We start from the raw sequence: 20,473 nt of genomic DNA, 5'->3' as shown, positions 1-20,473 counted from the left end.
GGAGGATCGACAGCCCAAGGGTAAATGACCCCAATCGCAACCAGCTTTCAAAACTGTCATCCTGCCCCCCAGGATACCTCGCATTTGTTTTTGAAAAAAGAAATAGATTTTCTACGCAGTTTTCTCATGTTTTGGGCTCGGTGCAAAAGGTTTTTGTTTTATTTTGTCTTATTGTGTTGACTTTTTTGGAAAAAGTTTTCTTATTGTATAGGTACATTGTGGACTCTTATGTCCCAAATGAGGGCAGCCGACACAGAGCAGGACGCAATAACGCCGCGCACAACGAATAATTAGGGCCCCTCAAGAGCCCAGCTGTAATCACAGGACCAATCGCAGTATACCACTAAGGACCCCATAGGGGGCTTTGGACCATACTACATAGCCTTGAAAAGGACCCACGGGTCGACCTCACCTCTGATACCGTTGTGGGTGCCACTAGGTCAGTTATGGTGCGTACCTTGTCTGGGCCTGGCTTCGTTCCCTCGTCTGAAAAGGCGTGTCCATAGAATCGCAGCTTCTTTTTCTTTATGTTGCATTTGTCAAAATTTAGAGTGAGGCCTGGCGTTTGCAATGCTTCACATACCATAAGTGCCTGATCGTGTTCATTCTGTGAGGTTTTGTATACCAAAATGTCATCGCTGTAATTAAAATCGGTCTTTATCGATAACAGTACTTACCTGATGGCTTCCTGAAACATCTCTGCTGCCGAAGAGATGCCGAAATTAAGGCATATATATCTAAAAAGGCCACTATGTGTTGCATATGTGATGATCACATGGGATGAGGGATGCAGTCCCAGCTGGTGATATCCTTGAGATAGATCAAGCTTGTAAACTGTTGTGGCTCTGTTAAGCTGCACGATCATATCTCTATTTTTGGTCTGCGGCGGCGTTCTCCTTGGATGGCTGTGTTGGCTACGCTCATGTCGAAGCATATCCTGATGCGCCTTCCTTCCTTGGGAACCACCACTAGGGGTGAAATCCATGGTGTGGGCCCTACCGCCTTCTTAATGATTTCATTTTGCTACAGCTGTTGAACCTCCTGAGACACTGCCTGTTGCAAATGAAACCAAACCCTCCGGGGCTGTTGGGGTACTGGGCGCACCTTTTCATCGATGTGGAGCTAGTTGACGCTCCATTTCTATTTTCCCAGTCCCTTGAAGAGGGTCGGTATTTGTTTATCGCACTTGTTCTTTAGAAATGGGTCTGTGTGATAATCTTGCCACACTGTGCGTTAGCTGTCGGGGCCCCATACCGCACCTTACCACTTCTGTATCTTGGCAGTTTATATACATGAGTCCTATTGATTTCACCGTTTTGTAACTGAGCAGGGACCACCCATCTATAGGGCTTCTTATCACGTGTATCGTGGCGTTGGCCGAGCGTCCTCGTTGTGCGAGTGTCAGTTGAAATTGACGAATGGATGTGTAGTTACTGAGGTGTGCAACCCACACGGATGGCTATTGAGCCTGGATCTTTCTCTTTTGCAGTATCTTCCTAGCACCCATTTTGAGAAATTTGTGTTCTCCCATGATGCTCACTGTTGCTCCAATGTCCATGAGGAAGCAATGTGTAGCAGGCCCCATGTCAATCATCACCCTTGGGCCTTCCTCGGCTTCCTGGTCCCCTTGCATTAGATTAAAATATTCGTCTGTGTAGTCTATATAAAACTCCTGTAGCATTTCCACATTATCTCAGTGGCTTTTAAATTCATTCTCGTATGGATCAGCATAATTCACGTACTAGTGTGGTATTTCTTTGTATGTCGCCACCTCAAATTTCAGAACCGGTTCCATCGCTCTGATCACTCTTTGTGGCATCTGCGAGTATGGCCGTGGTATCCTCCATGTTGTTTGTTGGGAAGCCCTCATTGATGGTCTCCACATGGTTGTCTGTGGTGGCCTTGCTGTCAGAAAAGGTCTGCCTTCTTGGCACACGGTGTGAAAGTGTCCTTCTCTTCCACATTTGGAGCATGCCTCACAAATTGCTGGGCATGTTCCGGTGTGCGGAAATGCGAATCCGCATCTGAAACATATCCGTTGTGGTCTAGCTGACTGCCTGTTTGTTGGTATGGATATCGAGTAGGCCCCCTCGAGGTAACTGGTCCTCCCATGAACCGGTTGACCGGCCCTCTTGGTGTCATGAGAGCAGCCACCGTTTCATCTTTCTCTGTCTTCTTTTTCTGTGTTTCAATGGCTGTGGTCTGCAGATCTACCCTCTCATGCACTCTGGCCAGCTCAATGACTGTGTCAATGGTCAGCGGCTGCTTCAGCAACTGCTTCCAGAATGTAGACGATGTACACCCTTCTATCACCCTCAGCCTAGTAGACTCATCATCAGCAAAGCTCGCAAACGGCAGTGTATTAATTTCTGTAGTCGCTGTTGGGCTGGATGATTAATTTCTTGTTCAGTGCCCCCACACGGGTGTCATACGGTGTTCTTTCTTCTTACGGTATGGTCTTTATTTTACCGTTCATCTCATTGCCCAACACATTTGTGATCATGCCAGATATGGCCAGAGACTTTTCTTACCCTGCAGCACCTATGAAATCGGTGAAATCTTGCACCCATTCTGCCCACCGGGGACCTTTGTCGAATTGGAGCTGCAATGGGAATGGTGGGGGTTTTCAAAGGAAAGTGGCCCTTGCGCTTGAACTCTGCCTTGCTTGCTGCTCAGCTGGCTGCTCGTCCATCTTGCTGCTGTTCCAGGCCTCCCGGTGATGCAAATACCTCCTGGTCCACACCTTCTGTTTACCGGTTGCCTTTATCCTTTAATGTTCTCATCTTTTCTTACCCCTCTGTGGCGGATACAGGTATGGCAATGCAGCCGGGCCTGTTGCGTCAAAGGAAACAGCTGAGCAGAGTACATCCTCAGAGTGTACGTGGACTTCCTGACCTAGGTCTCTGGATGAGGGCACGGGACGCCACACAGTGCTGGCGGCAAGCGGAGTTGCGGATCACAGCGGAACAGTAATGTTGGAACGCAGACCATCCTGACCTCGGAGTCTGGATGCCGGCATGGGACGCCACTGCAGTCAGTGTCAAGTGGAACTGCGGACTGCAGTCGCGTAGGAACTGCAGAGTGCAGTGGACGTCTCTTGCGGCGTGGGACTTATGGCTTGTCGCCAGTTGTTGCATTTGGGCCTAAAGGGTCTGCATTCAACTCCGTCTATTGACTAATGTTTTCTCCCCTTACTCCTCCTCTTCCTCTCAGGCCCTTGTGACCTAGCATGGTCACTCCGTTAAAGCTGCTTCTGCCAGCTCACAACCCCCCACATTTTCATAAGCTTGTGGATCTAGGAAGCGGCTGTATGTTGTTTTTGGTGTTGCTTTTTTTTTTTATAAGTGTGCATAAGGAAGGCGCTGTGGCTTGTGGTGATGCAGGTGACCAGGACACATCTTCATCTATTTAGTTAATTAGATGAACATGAGAGCTGCATCGATTAAGACACAGCCTCAGAAGTCCACGGATAGAGAGAATACAGGCGGAAAAGGAGAGAACAATATTTGGGGACAGGCGGGGATGAAGCGAGACAGAGAGAAAGAAGTAAAACGCGTGAGAGACTGGTTCCTGTACTTTAGATCTGGGCTGTATATTTAAATGAGTCTTCATCTTAATATGTGTTCAACATATCACTTCCATAAAGAATGAGGGGATTGACTCTGGTCTAACCTCATAGACAGACAAGATAGCATATGCAATGTGATGGAGGACGCTATTTATATAAGTATACAGATGTTGCAACCAGTGGACCGCGTGGCCTAATGGATAAGGCGTCTGACTTCGAATCAGAAGATTGAGGGTTCGAGTCCCTTCGTGGTCGGGGACGTTTTGTACATTTAAATTATCTTTGCTTTTATAGGAAAAGTTGATGATGTACGCATCTGGAAATCCAGATGTCATATTTTGGAAACTAAAGCCGGCTACAGAGAAGACCATGAGATGCTCCTCAACACCATTCGTGTGCAAATGCTTAGGAAATACTGTCAGCCCATTGTATGGCTTCAGGTCGGAAGAGGGTTGTGTGTGCTGGCACGCATTGGGGGAGATTCATCCAATTTGCACTGCTCTAGTGCAGGAGCAGGGAAGGTATTTGTCTGGTTGTAGTGACAGTGAAATTACACAATATGGCTGCATGTTTGCAGTGCTGAAACGTTAACATCCGCACCGTTGGAAGCACCCAAAACACGAACACAAACATTGCGGCGTTAGGCCTGGAGCTAAGATATGCACATGAAGGGTTTTGTAGCGCCCTAATTCCAACACATCTTTTGTCATTACGCTGGTGCTTAGCATAAACCTTGTCATTACAACAGTTTTGCTCATTGTAGCCCCAGCACAATGACAACATGCTGCTTGTTTTACCACCGGTGTAATAACAACATGTGCACGAGTGTTCAAGCTGGTAATGTTACCTTAGCAAATGTGGTAATTGTGTCTTCACTAAGGTTTCCGGAAATGCTTTCAAGGCATCAGTGCAGCGACCAGTATGCATCTGGATGTTGAACTGGCTCTACAAAAAGCAATTCATGCCCAGTTAAAAATAGCTCTAAATGCCGACTTTTCACAGCATCAGTATACTCCTACTTTGCATCATCCTGACATACTTCCAATTTGCAAATTGCATGTCATGTCATAATAAAGCAGGATGTGGTGGTCAGCCATATTTTCTGCCACCAAGCGCTCCAACAGAACCAGCACATCATGTTACAGGTATCCCGACAAAATATAGCCATCAAAAATAGTCTGTGAAAATGTCGTGGTGAAAATACCTCTGCAGTGAAAACGATGCCAAGCAAAAAGTAGTCAAAAACGCAGCTGAAAAGTAGCCAAAATTGGTAGTGTTGCTACAGTAATTGTTAGGTAAAAGAGTATTTAGTGGGCTTGTTATTGCCTGGTTTAGGGTTAGGGGAAGGATAGGGGTTAGGGTTAGAGTAAATATGTTCAGGTTTGGTTAGTGGTTAGACGAGATTCTGTGTCAGCTGAAGGGTTTGGGTATTGGTTTGGGGAAGTGTTAAAGAAATGGATACAGAGGATGGAAAGGGCTGGTGGTGTTGGCGTAGGATAGCAGTTAGGTTAAACCTAGTGGTTAGGGTAAAGTAATCATTAGGGTAAGTGTTAGAGTTGCAATTAAGGTAAGGTTAGTATTACAGGAAGGGTTTGGGTCAGGGCTAGGGCTGTGTAATTTGTGGCGACCTGGTGATTGTATTGGAGACAGGTTCACTGTTGATTTGCTCTTTATTTTGCATTCGCTAATATGCAAATAAAGTGCATTCGTGTGCTGAAGGGTTCCTGTTCTGTGAGAATTTAGGGTAGGATAAGTGGTGTAATTCGAGTTAGGGGACGGTTTAGGAATGGAGTTCATATTTAGGGTTGCAGCCTTGTGCTTTTGTGTATTTAAAAATAGGTGTTTTGGTGACCTTATTTACTGGCAACATTTTCAGACCTGGCATAGTTTTTATTGAATGACTAACTTTATTAAAATGACTTTTTGCTGACTACATTTACCTGCAGACATTTTCACATAGAACCATGTTAGATATTACAAGAAGGCTGGAGATAAGTCTATAAGAGGCCAGTATGGCGGGGTCCAGTGTTGGTTTCTTTATAAGCATGAAGGTAACGCCTGCCGTGTTCATATGGGGGACAAACCAGCGGAAAAGATGGGGTTGATCAGATGAGCCTCTTAAAGGCATTGAAGGAAAAGCTGTTCCAGGGCCACAGCTGAGCCAGTGGATTTGAGCTTATTGATCAGTTCAAGGACAGCGGCAGCATCCACCCATTGTGAGGGGAAGCAAAGCACCTTTTCTCGTCCTGGGCACAGGCAAGGCAGCTGGCAGGGATCTATGTCCATTGCAGGAACATACAGATTCCGTGTTTTAGTAATGATTTGCCGGAAAGTGAAAAATAAATCAAGACTTTCAAAGAGAAATGCAGATGGGAGATATAAGGGAAACATGATTTATGTTAAGATGGTTTCTAGAGATGCTGCCAAAACAACATATTACATTTTATAACCATACTATATAGGCACATATGTTTTCATGCACATCACGTGCAAAACCAAGACACACGCGGTAACGAGCGGGAAAACTCAGCAAATGGTTCTTACTTCTTGAACCAGTTGTCCGTTTTCCTTTTCAGTGAATTAAACGTGTAATAACATTCCATTGGTGTCAATCTGAAAAACATGTAAAAGCAACAACAACATACATGGATATGAAAGAAAGACTGAGAAGACATATAGTCCTTGAAGTGGCGAGTCTCAAGGTCTGCTGGTTCACATTAAATAAGAGGAGGAAATAGGTTATGTGGGAGTTTGATACATAACCAGCTCAATGTGATTGAACTGTTTTAGGGGTACAAAGAGAGTACATCTAAAAAAAAGAGGTATTAGATAGAGGGTCCCCTGTCAGTTCCAGGCGATAAAACATGCACCGAAAAAAGGGATTCTGCGGTCATGGGAGAGTCATCAACTTACATTTAGGACAGTAAGCAAGGACGTAGATTTAGGACAGTAAGCAAGATTAATGAGCACAGAATGTTAGATGCTATGCAACTGTTTCCCGAATACTTTGCTGACCTGCTGCTCAGAGAGAACACTAAGAGATGAAAGGCAGAGAAATTGAAGTTCTGTTGCAGAAACCTGGGAACGCCTTCTCTGTTTAAATAAAGACTATGAAAGTACCATGTGTACCGTCTCCAAACACACAAGTCACTTCTGCCACCATTTGCAAGTAAAAATAGCAAGACACGTCCTGTTAACATTAAGTCGACATAACATTTTTATGTTAAATGTTTTTTTTCAAAAAAACTAGGTCCCACCGAGATTTGAACTCGGATCGCTGGATTCAGAGTCCAGAGTGCTAACCATTACACCATGGAACCACGTGAACAGTACTTTCCAGTCCCTCAATATACTCTGTTCAAGAAGGAGAAGTACATGCAGTAGCATATTTTTGTTATCTACTGTAATTCTAGTTTAAGATTTCACCTTTTTGCAGAAAAGCATAGCCAAGCGTCCAATCAGTGAAATTTCATGAGCAAATCTGGAAAATCCAGAATGACTCTTTTCATGATTGAGATTTTATTATTTAGAAGAGAAAACATGGATATTGTACGGGAATACAGGTATCTCACTAACACAATCACTCAACGTCCCACTTGCAGGGGCAGGAGGGCAGGGACACTTACTAGCAGCGCTTCTGGTAGCCATGCACAACTCGCCATTCTCTTATCTACGCTGTTGGCGCTAACCTATTCCTAATTAGCGTATAATAAAGAGATTGGGTTTGCATGGGTTGGACTAAATAGGAGGACTAATATAAAAGAAGCTGTTTTCAAGGACTCAGTAGCGCCACCTGCAGACTGTATAGTATAACACTGAACCCTATAACAAAAACAGGACAAATATAGACAACTCTGGGTTTGTAACTGGCAACAAATGCAGGAATAATAAACTTAGAAATTCGTGGGTAGTCGAAACAATATTTTCAATGGAAAGAAAAAAACCTGAACTAAAGTGCAAAACAATTAAACTGCTGCATTTGAAAGGAAGATCAGCTATTGATCAACGTATAAGGCAAGAAAATAAGCCAGTTTAGGTAAATGGTATAAACAATCGCGTTCCCCTACGGATACGAATGGAGGAATACATATTTAAGCCTTTCGTGCTGGGGTGGGAAGGTGAGCGTATGTCACTGCTAGTTCACTATAAATCCCACAATGCACTTAAAGAGGTATTACCCAAATTGTTCCGAAAATATTGATCGCATGGTAGAGTTGACCCAATTCGGTCACTACCATTAGTTCGAATTTTTTCCAACAATTTGGGTGCCAAAATACCGGAACATGAGGAGCAGGGTTTGGAGGTGTCCCCTGCTCCCCATGTTAGGTATCTGTAGCCTCAGGGATTGCGGGGGTGTCCCCTGCATACTTAACAATGGAGGAGGTGGACAAAAATGGGCTGGGCCCCCGTTGTCAATGAACAGACAAAACGGGGGCCCGAGCAGTTTTACTGCGGGGGCAGATGACCCAGATCCCATAAATCAAGGTTATGGTATGTTACTGGGTTTTATACCCGATCCAGCGCCATTTGCATGGTCTCCAGGGGCTCCGCAGGATCTTAGAGAGAGGGATGGGTTACATTAGTGAGGAGAAGAGGGAAATGCAAGATGGCTTTGCTTTTGTGTTGACGCATGCACACTGGAAGTATCCTGCACTCTATGTGTGGATCGGTTGCCAGGTGTTCTGTGCCAAAAGCATGAAGGTGTTTTTGCATGAAGGGGTGCTTTATATGCCTGTGGTGCCAAGGGATGTTCTGCCATGGGTTGTGGTATGTAAGTTGGTTGCAGAGGTGCAGTGTTCTGATGTTTGATATTGGTTGGGAGGGGTGTTCAAATGACATGCATGGGCGGCTTTGCTGGTGTGCCTGTTTTGTATGAAAAGTAGAATTTGAGCATGTAGTGCAGAGAGCAGTCAAAGTCCATGGTCCAGGTGGGTGAGGACCGCACAAAATCTGGAATCCACATTTAGCAGAACATCACATGGCAGAGCAAGGCTGAAAAAGACATGAAGGGCTAAAGAAAGCATTAGACGTCTCTCGTTTCATGCCTTGGTTGTGGTTTACCTTATTTTTGTACTTTTTGTAATACGTGCAACGCCTTGGATGAAGGTACTATATTGATGTTTAATAAATAAATTATACCAGCACATGAAAAATGCCAAACAAGGCAAAAGAAATGTGAGTCCTTCCTGTGCTCCTACCACTGGCGTCTGCAGAGAGCTTCCATTTCACTTTCTCACTTTGCTACTGTCAAACCGTGTCTCTCCCTCTCTTTTGCTCTCCCTCTCAAATAGATACATTGTATCCCATGTGCAACAGGGATCTTGGAATTGGGAGATGAAGGGAAGGAGTAAGGGAGACACTCCACGCATTGCCATAAAAGAAGTGCTATGGGTTATGGGAGACACAAACCTCGGGTTCAATTAAAGTTCGGCGTGAAATATGAATGCCCTGGGCAAACATTTCACTTTCCTGACTAAGTTGGTTGGCAGGCTGTGAGCCAATTTAGCTCTCAGCCTAACTTGCTCAGGGGCTGTGCTCAGTGGCCTCTTCTGACACTTTGCCATAGCAACGCTTGCCTTTCTCAGGCAATCAGAGGAGGGGTGGCTGTGATGGAAGAGTAGCATAGAAAGTATATGAAAGGAATCTTAACCAGCCCAGGTGGCCCAAAGGACTGGACACTTGCTTCTTAGCCAAGAGATTGTTGTTTTGGTTGCCATCCTTTATAAAGTGCTGCATTTTGATAAATGATCCAGCACTTCTTCTCAAAGAGTTGTAAGTGCTGTGAAGTGCACCCATATGGATGCGAGCAGGGGTGGCCCCAGCCCTTTGCTTGGGATTGCTTAAGCACTCGCACATTGAGGAGGTTGCAGGCATAAGGCAGCACTAAACTGACATTTAGTCTGGGGCACCAATTGGAAAGGGGGCCTTCAGCAAGATCTTGTAAACGTTCTCATCTTGTAGAGCAGACCATCTACCAGCAAACACTCATTAATGTTACAACAGAAGGAAACATACACTGGCAGAGGACACAAGCCTGCCCACACTCAATCAATATATCCCTATGACGTAGACAAACACTTTATTGCTCAGCCCAGCCTTTAGATGGTTCACAACTCTAAGGACTAGCATCTATTTGTTAAACTAAATATCCTCTGAATTGGGATGAAAGATGCATCTAATGGGCCAAAGTAATGCCTAATAGCTATTAAGCCTCCTACGCTCAGAGGAGGGGGAGGATCGACAGCCCAAGGGTAAATGACCCCAATCGCAACCAGCTTTCAAAACTGTCATCCTGCCCCCCAGGATACCTCGCATTTGTTTTTGAAAAAAGAAATAGATTTTCTACGCAGTTTTCTCATGTTTTGGGCTCGGCGCAAAAGGTTTTTGTTTTATTTTGTCTTATTGTGTTGACTTTTTTGGAAAAAGTTTTCTTATTGTATAGGTACATTGTGGACTCTTATGTCCCAAATGAGGGCAGCCGACACAGAGCAGGACGCAATAACGCCGCGCACAACGAATAATTAGGGCCCCTCAAGAGCCCAGCTGTAATCACAGGACCAATCGCAGTATACCACTAAGGACCCCATAGGGGGCTTTGGACCATACTACATAGCCTTGAAAAGGACCCACGGGTCGACCTCACCTCTGATACCGTTGTGGGTGCCACTAGGTCAGTTATGGTGCGTACCTTGTCTGGGCCTGGCTTCGTTCCCTCGTCTGAAAAGGCGTGTCCATAGAATCGCAGCTTCTTTTTCTTTATGTTGCATTTGTCAAAATTTAGAGTGAGGCCTGGCGTTTGCAATGCTTCACATACCATAAGTGCCTGATCGTGTTCATTCTGTGAGGTTTTGTATACCAAAATGTCATCGCTGTAATTAAAATCGGTCTTTATCGATAACAGTACTTACCTGATGGCTTCCTGAAACATCTCTGCTGCCGAAGAGATGCCGAAATTAAGGCATATATATCTAAAAAGGCCACTATGTGTCGCATATGTGATGATCACATGGGATGAGGGATGCAGTCCCAGCTGGTGATATCCTTGAGATAGATCAAGCTTGTAAACTGTTGTGGCTCTGTTAAGCTGCACGATCATATCTCTATTTTTGGTCTGCGGCGGCGTTCTCCTTGGATGGCTGTGTTGGCTACGCTCATGTCGAAGCATATCCTGATGCGCCTTCCTTCCTTGGGAACCACCACTAGGGGTGAAATCCATGGTGTGGGCCCTACCGCCTTCTTAATGATTTCATTTTGCTACAGCTGTTGAACCTCCTGAGACACTGCCTGTTGCAAATGAAACCAAACCCTCCGGGGCTGTTGGGGTACTGGGCGCACCTTTTCATCGATGTGGAGCTAGTTGACGCTCCATTTCTATTTTCCCAGTCCCTTGAAGAGGGTCGGTATTTGTTTATCGCACTTGTTCTTTAGAAATGGGTCTGTGTGATAATCTTGCCACACTGTGCGTTAGCTGTCGGGGCCCCATACCGCACCTTACCACTTCTGTATCTTGGCAGTTTATATACATGAGTCCTATTGATTTCACCGTTTTGTAACTGAGCAGGGACCACCCATCTATAGGGCTTCTTATCACGTGTATCGTGGCGTTGGCCGAGCGTCCTCGTTGTGCGAGTGTCAGTTGAAATTGACGAATGGATGTGTAGTTACTGAGGTGTGCAACCCACACGGATGGCTATTGAGCCTGGATCTTTCTCTTTTGCAGTATCTTCCTAGCACCCATTTTGAGAAATTTGTGTTCTCCCATGATGCTCACTGTTGCTCCAATGTCCATGAGGAAGCAATGTGTAGCAGGCCCCATGTCAATCATCACCCTTGGGCCTTCCTCGGCTTCCTGGTCCCCTTGCATTAGATTAAAATATTCGTCTGTGTAGTCTATATAAAACTCCTGTAGCATTTCCACATTATCTCAGTGGCTTTTAAATTCATTCTCGTATGGATCAGCATAATCCACGTACTAGTGTGGTATTTCTTTGTATGTCGCCACCTCAAATTTCAGAACCGGTTCCATCGCTCTGATCACTCTTTGTGGCATCTGCGAGTATGGCCGTGGTATCCTCCATGTTGTTTGTTGGGAAGCCCTCATTGATGGTCTCCACATGGTTGTCTGTGGTGGCCTTGCTGTCAGAAAAGGTCTGCCTTCTTGGCACACGGTGTGAAAGTGTCCTTCTCTTCCACATTTGGAGCATGCCTCACAAATTGCTGGGCATGTTCCGGTGTGCGGAAATGCGAATCCGCATCTGAAACATATCCGTTGTGGTCTAGCTGACTGCCTGTTTGTTGGTATGGATATCGAGTAGGCCCCCTCGAGGTAACTGGTCCTCCCATGAACCGGTTGACCGGCCCTCTTGGTGTCATGAGAGCAGCCACCGTTTCATCTTTCTCTGTCTTCTTTTTCTGTGTTTCAATGGCTGTGGTCTGCAGATCTACCCTCTCATGCACTCTGGCCAGCTCAATGACTGTGTCAATGGTCAGCGGCTGCTTCAGCAACTGCTTCCAGAATGTAGACGATGTACACCCTTCTATCACCCTCAGCCTAGTAGACTCATCATCAGCAAAGCTCGCAAACGGCAGTGTATTAATTTCTGTAGTCGCTGTTGGGCTGGATGATTAATTTCTTGTTCAGTGCCCCCACACGGGTGTCATACGGTGTTCTTTCTTCTTACGGTATGGTCTTTATTTTACCGTTCATCTCATTGCCCAACACATTTGTGATCATGCCAGATATGGCCAGAGACTTTTCTTACCCTGCAGCACCTATGAAATCGGTGAAATCTTGCACCCATTCTGCCCACCGGGGACCTTTGTCGAATTGGAGCTGCAATGGGAATGGTGGGGGTTTTCAAAGGAAAGTGGCCCTTGCGCTTGAACTCTGCCTTGCTTGCTGCTCAGCTGGCTGCTCGTCCATCTTGCTGCTGTTCCAGGCCTCCCGGTGATGCAAATACCTCCTGGTCCACACCTTCTGTTTACCGGTTGCCTTTATCCTTTAATGTTCTCATCTTTTCTTACCCCTCTGTGGCGGATACAGGTATGGCAATGCAGCCGGGCCTGTTGCGTCAAAGGAAACAGCTGAGCAGAGTACATCCTCAGAGTGTACGTGGACTTCCTGACCTAGGTCTCTGGATGAGGGCACGGGACGCCACACAGTGCTGGCGGCAAGCGGAGTTGCGGATCACAGCGGAACAGTAATGTTGGAACGCAGACCATCCTGACCTCGGAGTCTGGATGCCGGCATGGGACGCCACTGCAGTCAGTGTCAAGTGGAACTGCGGACTGCAGTCGCGTAGGAACTGCAGAGTGCAGTGGACGTCTCTCGCGGCGTGGGACTTATGGCTTGTCGCCAGTTGTTGCATTTGGGCCTAAAGGGTCTGCATTCAACTCCGTCTATTGACTAATGTTTTCTCCCCTTACTCCTCCTCTTCCTCTCAGGCCCTTGTGACCTAGCATGGTCACTCCGTTAAAGCTGCTTCTGCCAGCTCACAACCCCCCACATTTTCATAAGCTTGTGGATCTAGGAAGCGGCTGTATGTTGTTTTTGGTGTTGCTTTTTTTTTTTATAAGTGTGCATAAGGAAGGCGCTGTGGCTTGTGGTGATGCAGGTGACCAGGACACATCTTCATCTATTTAGTTAATTAGATGAACATGAGAGCTGCATCGATTAAGACACAGCCTCAGAAGTCCACGGATAGAGAGAATACAGGCGGAAAAGGAGAGAACAATATTTGGGGACAGGCGGGGATGAAGCGAGACAGAGAGAAAGAAGTAAAACGCGTGAGAGACTGGTTCCTGTACTTTAGATCTGGGCTGTATATTTAAATGGGTCTTCATCTTTATATGTGTTCAACATATCACTTCCATAAAGAATGAGGGGATTGACTCTGGTCTAACCTCATAGACAGACAAGATAGCATATGCAATGTGATGGAGGACGCTATTTATATAATTATACGGATGTTGCAACCAGTGGACGGCGTGGCCTAATGGATAAGGCGTCTGACTTCGAATCAGAAGATTGAGGGTTCGAGTCCCTTCGTGGTCGGGGACGTTTTGTACATTTAAATTATCTTTGCTTTTATAGGAAAAGTTGATGATGTCCGCATCTGGAAATCCAGATGTCATATTTTGGAAACTAAAGCCGGCTACAGAGAAGACCATGAGATGCTCCTCAACACCATTCGTGTGCAAATGCTTAGGAAATACTGTCAACCCATTGTATGGCTTCAGGTCGGAAGAGGGTTGTGTGTGCTGGCACGCATTGGGGGAGATTCATCCAATTTGCACTGCTCTAGTGCAGGAGCAGGGAAGGTATTTGTCTGGTTGTAGTGACAGTGAAATTACACAATATGGCTGCATGTTTGCAGTGCTGAAACGTTAACATCCGCACCGTTGGAAGCACCCAAAACACGAACACAAACATTGCGGCGTTAGGCCTGGAGCTAAGAGATGCACATGAAGGGTTTTGTAGCGCCCTAATTCCAACACATCTTTTGTCATTACGCTGGTGCTTAGCATAAACCTTGTCATTACAACAGTTTTGCTCATTGTAGCCCCAGCACAATGACAACATGCTGCTTGTTTTACCACCGGTGTAATAACAACATGTGCACGAGTGTTCAAGCTGGTAATGTTACCTTAGCAAATGTGGTAATTGTGTCTTCACTAAGGTTTCCGGAAATGCTTTCAAGGCATCAGTGCAGCGACCAGTATGCATCTGGATGTTGAACTGGCTCTACAAAAAGCAATTCATGCCCAGTTAAAAATAGCTCTAAATGCCGACTTTTCACAGCATCAGTATACTCCTACTTTGCATCATCCTGACATACTTCCAATTTGCAAATTGCATGTCATGTCATAATAAAGCAGGATGTGGTGGTCAGCCATATTTTCTGCCACCAAGCGCTCCAACAGAACCAGCACATCATGTTACAGGTATCCCGACAAAATATAGCCATCAAAAATAGTCTGTGAAAATGTCGTGGTGAAAATACCTCTGCAGTGAAAACGATGCCAAGCAAAAAGTAGTCAAAAACGCAGCTGAAAAGTAGCCAAAATTGGTAGTGTTGCTACAGTAATTGTTAGGTAAAAGAGTATTTAGTGGGCTTGTTATTGCCTGGTTTAGGGTTAGGGGAAGGATAGGGGTTAGGGTTAGAGTAAATATGTTCAGGTTTGGTTAGTGGTTAGACGAGATTCTGTGTCAGCTGAAGGGTTTGGGTATTGGTTTGGGGAAGTGTTAAAGAAATGGATACAGAGGATGGAAAGGGCTGGTGGTGTTGGCGTAGGATAGCAGTTAGGTTAAACCTAGTGGTTAGGGTAAAGTAATCATTAGGGTAAGTGTTAGAGTTGCAATTAAGGTAAGGTTAGTATTACAGGAAGGGTTTGGGTCAGGGCTAGGGCTGTGTAATTTGTGGCGACCTGGTGATTGTATTGGAGACAGGTTCACTGTTGATTTGCTCTTTATTTTGCATTCGCTAATATGCAAATAAAGTGCATTCGTGTGCTGAAGGGTTCCTGTTCTGTGAGAATTTAGGGTAGGATAAGTGGTGTAATTCGAGTTAGGGGACGGTTTAGGAATGGAGTTCATATTTAGGGTTGCAGCCTTGTGCTTTTGTGTATTTAAAAATAGGTGTTTTGGTGACCTTATTTACTGGCAACATTTTCAGACCTGGCATAGTTTTTATTGAATGACTAACTTTATTAAAATGACTTTTTGCTGACTACATTTACCTGCAGACATTTTCACATAGAACCATGTTAGATATTACAAGAAGGCTGGAGATAAGTCTATAAGAGGCCAGTATGGCGGGGTCCAGTGTTGGTTTCTTTATAAGCATGAAGGTAACGCCTGCCGTGTTCATATGGGGGACAAACCAGCGGAAAAGATGGGGTTGATCAGATGAGCCTCTTAAAGGCATTGAAGGAAAAGCTGTTCCAGGGCCACAGCTGAGCCAGTGGATTTGAGCTTATTGATCAGTTCAAGGACAGCGGCAGCATCCACCCATTGTGAGGGGAAGCAAAGCACCTTTTCTCGTCCTGGGCACAGGCAAGGCAGCTGGCAGGGATCTATGTCCATTGCAGGAACATACAGATTCCGTGTTTTAGTAATGATTTGCCGGAAAGTGAAAAATAAATCAAGACTTTCAAAGAGAAATGCAGATGGGAGATATAAGGGAAACATGATTTATGTTAAGATGGTTTCTAGAGATGCTGCCAAAACAACATATTACATTTTATAACCATACTATATAGGCACATATGTTTTCATGCACATCACGTGCAAAACCAAGACACACGCGGTAACGAGCGGGAAAACTCAGCAAATGGTTCTTACTTCTTGAACCAGTTGTCCGTTTTCCTTTTCAGTGAATTAAACGTGTAATAACATTCCATTGGTGTCAATCTGAAAAACATGTAAAAGCAACAACAACATACATGGATATGAAAGAAAGACTGAGAAGACATATAGTCCTTGAAGTGGCGAGTCTCAAGGTCTGCTGGTTCACATTAAATAAGAGGAGGAAATAGGTTATGTGGGAGTTTGATACATAACCAGCTCAATGTGATTGAACTGTTTTAGGGGTACAAAGAGAGTACATCTAAAAAAAAGAGGTATTAGATAGAGGGTCCCCTGTCAGTTCCAGGCGATAAAACATGCACCGAAAAAAGGGATTCTGCGGTCATGGGAGAGTCATCAACTTACATTTAGGACAGTAAGCAAGGACGTAGATTTAGGACAGTAAGCAAGATTAATGAGCACAGAATGTTAGATGCTATGCAACTGTTTCCCGAATACTTTGCTGACCTGCTGCTCAGAGAGAACACTAAGAGATGAAAGGCAGAGAAATTGAAGTTCTGTTGCAGAAACCTGGGAACGCCTTCTCTGTTTAAATAAAGACTATGAAAGTACCATGTGTACCGTCTCCAAACACACAAGTCACTTCTGCCACCATTTGCAAGTAAAAATAGCAAGACACGTCCTGTTAACATTAAGTCGACATAACATTTTTATGTTAAATGTTTTTTTTCAAAAAAACTAGGTCCCACCGAGATTTGAACTCGGATCGCTGGATTCAGAGTCCAGAGTGCTAACCATTACACCATGGAACCACGTGAACAGTACTTTCCAGTCCCTCAATATACTCTGTTCAAGAAGGAGAAGTACATGCAGTAGCATATTTTTGTTATCTACTGTAATTCTAGTTTAAGATTTCACCTTTTTGCAGAAAAGCATAGCCAAGCGTCCAATCAGTGAAATTTCATGAGCAAATCTGGAAAATCCAGAATGACTCTTTTCATGATTGAGATTTTATTATTTAGAAGAGAAAACATGGATATTGTACGGGAATACAGGTATCTCACTAACACAATCACTCAACGTCCCACTTGCAGGGGCAGGAGGGCAGGGACACTTACTAGCAGCGCTTCTGGTAGCCATGCACAACTCGCCATTCTCTTATCTACGCTGTTGGCGCTAACCTATTCCTAATTAGCGTATAATAAAGAGATTGGGTTTGCATGGGTTGGACTAAATAGGAGGACTAATATAAAAGAAGCTGTTTTCAAGGACTCAGTAGCGCCACCTGCAGACTGTATAGTATAACACTGAACCCTATAACAAAAACAGGACAAATATAGACAACTCTGGGTTTGTAACTGGCAACAAATGCAGGAATAATAAACTTAGAAATTCGTGGGTAGTCGAAACAATATTTTCAATGGAAAGAAAAAAACCTGAACTAAAGTGCAAAACAATTAAACTGCTGCATTTGAAAGGAAGATCAGCTATTGATCAACGTATAAGGCAAGAAAATAAGCCAGTTTAGGTAAATGGTATAAACAATCGCGTTCCCCTACGGATACGAATGGAGGAATACATATTTAAGCCTTTCGTGCTGGGGTGGGAAGGTGAGCGTATGTCACTGCTAGTTCACTATAAATCCCACAATGCACTTAAAGAGGTATTACCCAAATTGTTCCGAAAATATTGATCGCATGGTAGAGTTGACCCAATTCGGTCACTACCATTAGTTCGAATTTTTTCCAACAATTTGGGTGCCAAAATACCGGAACATGAGGAGCAGGGTTTGGAGGTGTCCCCTGCTCCCCATGTTAGGTATCTGTAGCCTCAGGGATTGCGGGGGTGTCCCCTGCATACTTAACAATGGAGGAGGTGGACAAAAATGGGCTGGGCCCCCGTTGTCAATGAACAGACAAAACGGGGGCCCGAGCAGTTTTACTGCGGGGGCAGATGACCCAGATCCCATAAATCAAGGTTATGGTATGTTACTGGGTTTTATACCCGATCCAGCGCCATTTGCATGGTCTCCAGGGGCTCCGCAGGATCTTAGAGAGAGGGATGGGTTACATTAGTGAGGAGAAGAGGGAAATGCAAGATGGCTTTGCTTTTGTGTTGACGCATGCACACTGGAAGTATCCTGCACTCTATGTGTGGATCGGTTGCCAGGTGTTCTGTGCCAAAAGCATGAAGGTGTTTTTGCATGAAGGGGTGCTTTATATGCCTGTGGTGCCAAGGGATGTTCTGCCATGGGTTGTGGTATGTAAGTTGGTTGCAGAGGTGCAGTGTTCTGATGTTTGATATTGGTTGGGAGGGGTGTTCAAATGACATGCATGGGCGGCTTTGCTGGTGTGCCTGTTTTGTATGAAAAGTAGAATTTGAGCATGTAGTGCAGAGAGCAGTCAAAGTCCATGGTCCAGGTGGGTGAGGACCGCACAAAATCTGGAATCCACATTTAGCAGAACATCACATGGCAGAGCAAGGCTGAAAAAGACATGAAGGGCTAAAGAAAGCATTAGACGTCTCTCGTTTCATGCCTTGGTTGTGGTTTACCTTATTTTTGTACTTTTTGTAATACGTGCAACGCCTTGGATGAAGGTACTATATTGATGTTTAATAAATAAATTATACCAGCACATGAAAAATGCCAAACAAGGCAAAAGAAATGTGAGTCCTTCCTGTGCTCCTACCACTGGCGTCTGCAGAGAGCTTCCATTTCACTTTCTCACTTTGCTACTGTCAAACCGTGTCTCTCCCTCTCTTTTGCTCTCCCTCTCAAATAGATACATTGTATCCCATGTGCAACAGGGATCTTGGAATTGGGAGATGAAGGGAAGGAGTAAGGGAGACACTCCACGCATTGCCATAAAAGAAGTGCTATGGGTTATGGGAGACACAAACCTCGGGTTCAATTAAAGTTCGGCGTGAAATATGAATGCCCTGGGCAAACATTTCACTTTCCTGACTAAGTTGGTTGGCAGGCTGTGAGCCAATTTAGCTCTCAGCCTAACTTGCTCAGGGGCTGTGCTCAGTGGCCTCTTCTGACACTTTGCCATAGCAACGCTTGCCTTTCTCAGGCAATCAGAGGAGGGGTGGCTGTGATGGAAGAGTAGCATAGAAAGTATATGAAAGGAATCTTAACCAGCCCAGGTGGCCCAAAGGACTGGACACTTGCTTCTTAGCCAAGAGATTGTTGTTTTGGTTGCCATCCTTTATAAAGTGCTGCATTTTGATAAATGATCCAGCACTTCTTCTCAAAGAGTTGTAAGTGCTGTGAAGTGCACCCATATGGATGCGAGCAGGGGTGGCCCCAGCCCTTTGCTTGGGATTGCTTAAGCACTCGCACATTGAGGAGGTTGCAGGCATAAGGCAGCACTAAACTGACATTTAGTCTGGGGCACCAATTGGAAAGGGGGCCTTCAGCAAGATCTTGTAAACGTTCTCATCTTGTAGAGCAGACCATCTACCAGCAAACACTCATTAATGTTACAACAGAAGGAAACATACACTGGCAGAGGACACAAGCCTGCCCACACACAATCAATATATCCCTATGACGTAGACAAACACTTTATTGCTCAGCCCAGCCTTTAGATGGTTCACAACTCTAAGGACTAGCATCTATTTGTTAAACTAAATATCCTCTGAATTGGGATGAAAGATGCATCTAATGGGCCAAAGTAATGCCTAATAGCTATTAAGCCTCCTAGGCTCAGAGGAGGGGGAGGATCGACAGCCCAAGGGTAAATGACCCCAATCGCAACCAGCTTTCAAAACTGTCATCCTGCCCCCCAGGATACCTCGCATTTGTTTTTGAAAAAAGAAATAGATTTTCTACGCAGTTTTCTCATGTTTTGGGCTCGGTGCAAAAGGTTTTTGTTTTATTTTGTCTTATTGTGTTGACTTTTTTGGAAAAAGTTTTCTTATTGTATAGGTACATTGTGGACTCTTATGTCCCAAATGAGGGCAGCCGACACAGAGCAGGACGCAATAACGCCGCGCACAACGAATAATTAGGGCCCCTCAAGAGCCCAGCTGTAATCACAGGACCAATCGCAGTATACCACTAAGGACCCCATAGGGGGCTTTGGACCATACTACATAGCCTTGAAAAGGACCCACGGGTCGACCTCACCTCTGATACCGTTGTGGGTGCCACTAGGTCAGTTATGGTGCGTATCTTGTCTGGGCCTGGCTTCGTTCCCTCGTCTGAAAAGGCGTGTCCATAGAATCGCAGCTTCTTTTTCTTTATGTTGCATTTGTCAAAATTTAGAGTGAGGCCTGGCGTTTGCAATGCTTCACATACCATAAGTGCCTGATCGTGTTCATTCTGTGAGGTTTTGTATACCAAAATGTCATCGCTGTAATTAAAATCGGTCTTTATCGATAACAGTACTTACCTGATGGCTTCCTGAAACATCTCTGCTGCCGAAGAGATGCCGAAATTAAGGCATATATATCTAAAAAGGCCACTATGTGTCGCATATGTGATGATCACATGGGATGAGGGATGCAGTCCCAGCTGGTGATATCCTTGAGATAGATCAAGCTTGTAAACTGTTGTGGCTCTGTTAAGCTGCACGATCATATCTCTATTT

The 20,473-nt window shown here is 44.9% G+C and overlaps 4 non-coding genes across 4 annotated transcripts; 2 read left to right on the top strand and 2 right to left on the bottom strand.

Moving 5' to 3' along the window:
• Positions 1–3,750: 3,750 nt before the first annotated feature.
• Positions 3,751–3,823, top strand: TRNAR-UCG (transfer RNA arginine (anticodon UCG)). The gene has a single exon. It is a non-coding gene; the product is annotated as a tRNA-Arg (tRNA).
• A 2,993-nt stretch (positions 3,824–6,816) lies between these two features.
• TRNAQ-CUG (transfer RNA glutamine (anticodon CUG)) lies at positions 6,817–6,888 on the bottom strand. Its single transcript has one exon. It is a non-coding gene; the product is annotated as a tRNA-Gln (tRNA).
• A 6,661-nt stretch (positions 6,889–13,549) lies between these two features.
• Positions 13,550–13,622, top strand: TRNAR-UCG (transfer RNA arginine (anticodon UCG)). Its single transcript has one exon. It is a non-coding gene; the product is annotated as a tRNA-Arg (tRNA).
• A 2,993-nt stretch (positions 13,623–16,615) lies between these two features.
• TRNAQ-CUG (transfer RNA glutamine (anticodon CUG)) lies at positions 16,616–16,687 on the bottom strand. The gene has a single exon. It is a non-coding gene; the product is annotated as a tRNA-Gln (tRNA).
• Positions 16,688–20,473: the final 3,786 nt, after the last annotated feature.

This window comes from Ambystoma mexicanum (assembly GCF_040938575.1).
Source record: "Ambystoma mexicanum isolate Mex_15411 chromosome 12 unlocalized genomic scaffold, UKY_AmexF1_1 Mex_chr12_unloc.2, whole genome shotgun sequence".
In the NCBI taxonomy this organism is placed as follows: Eukaryota; Metazoa; Chordata; class Amphibia; order Caudata; family Ambystomatidae; genus Ambystoma; species Ambystoma mexicanum.
This window is presented reverse-complemented; position numbering and strand designations above follow the sequence as displayed.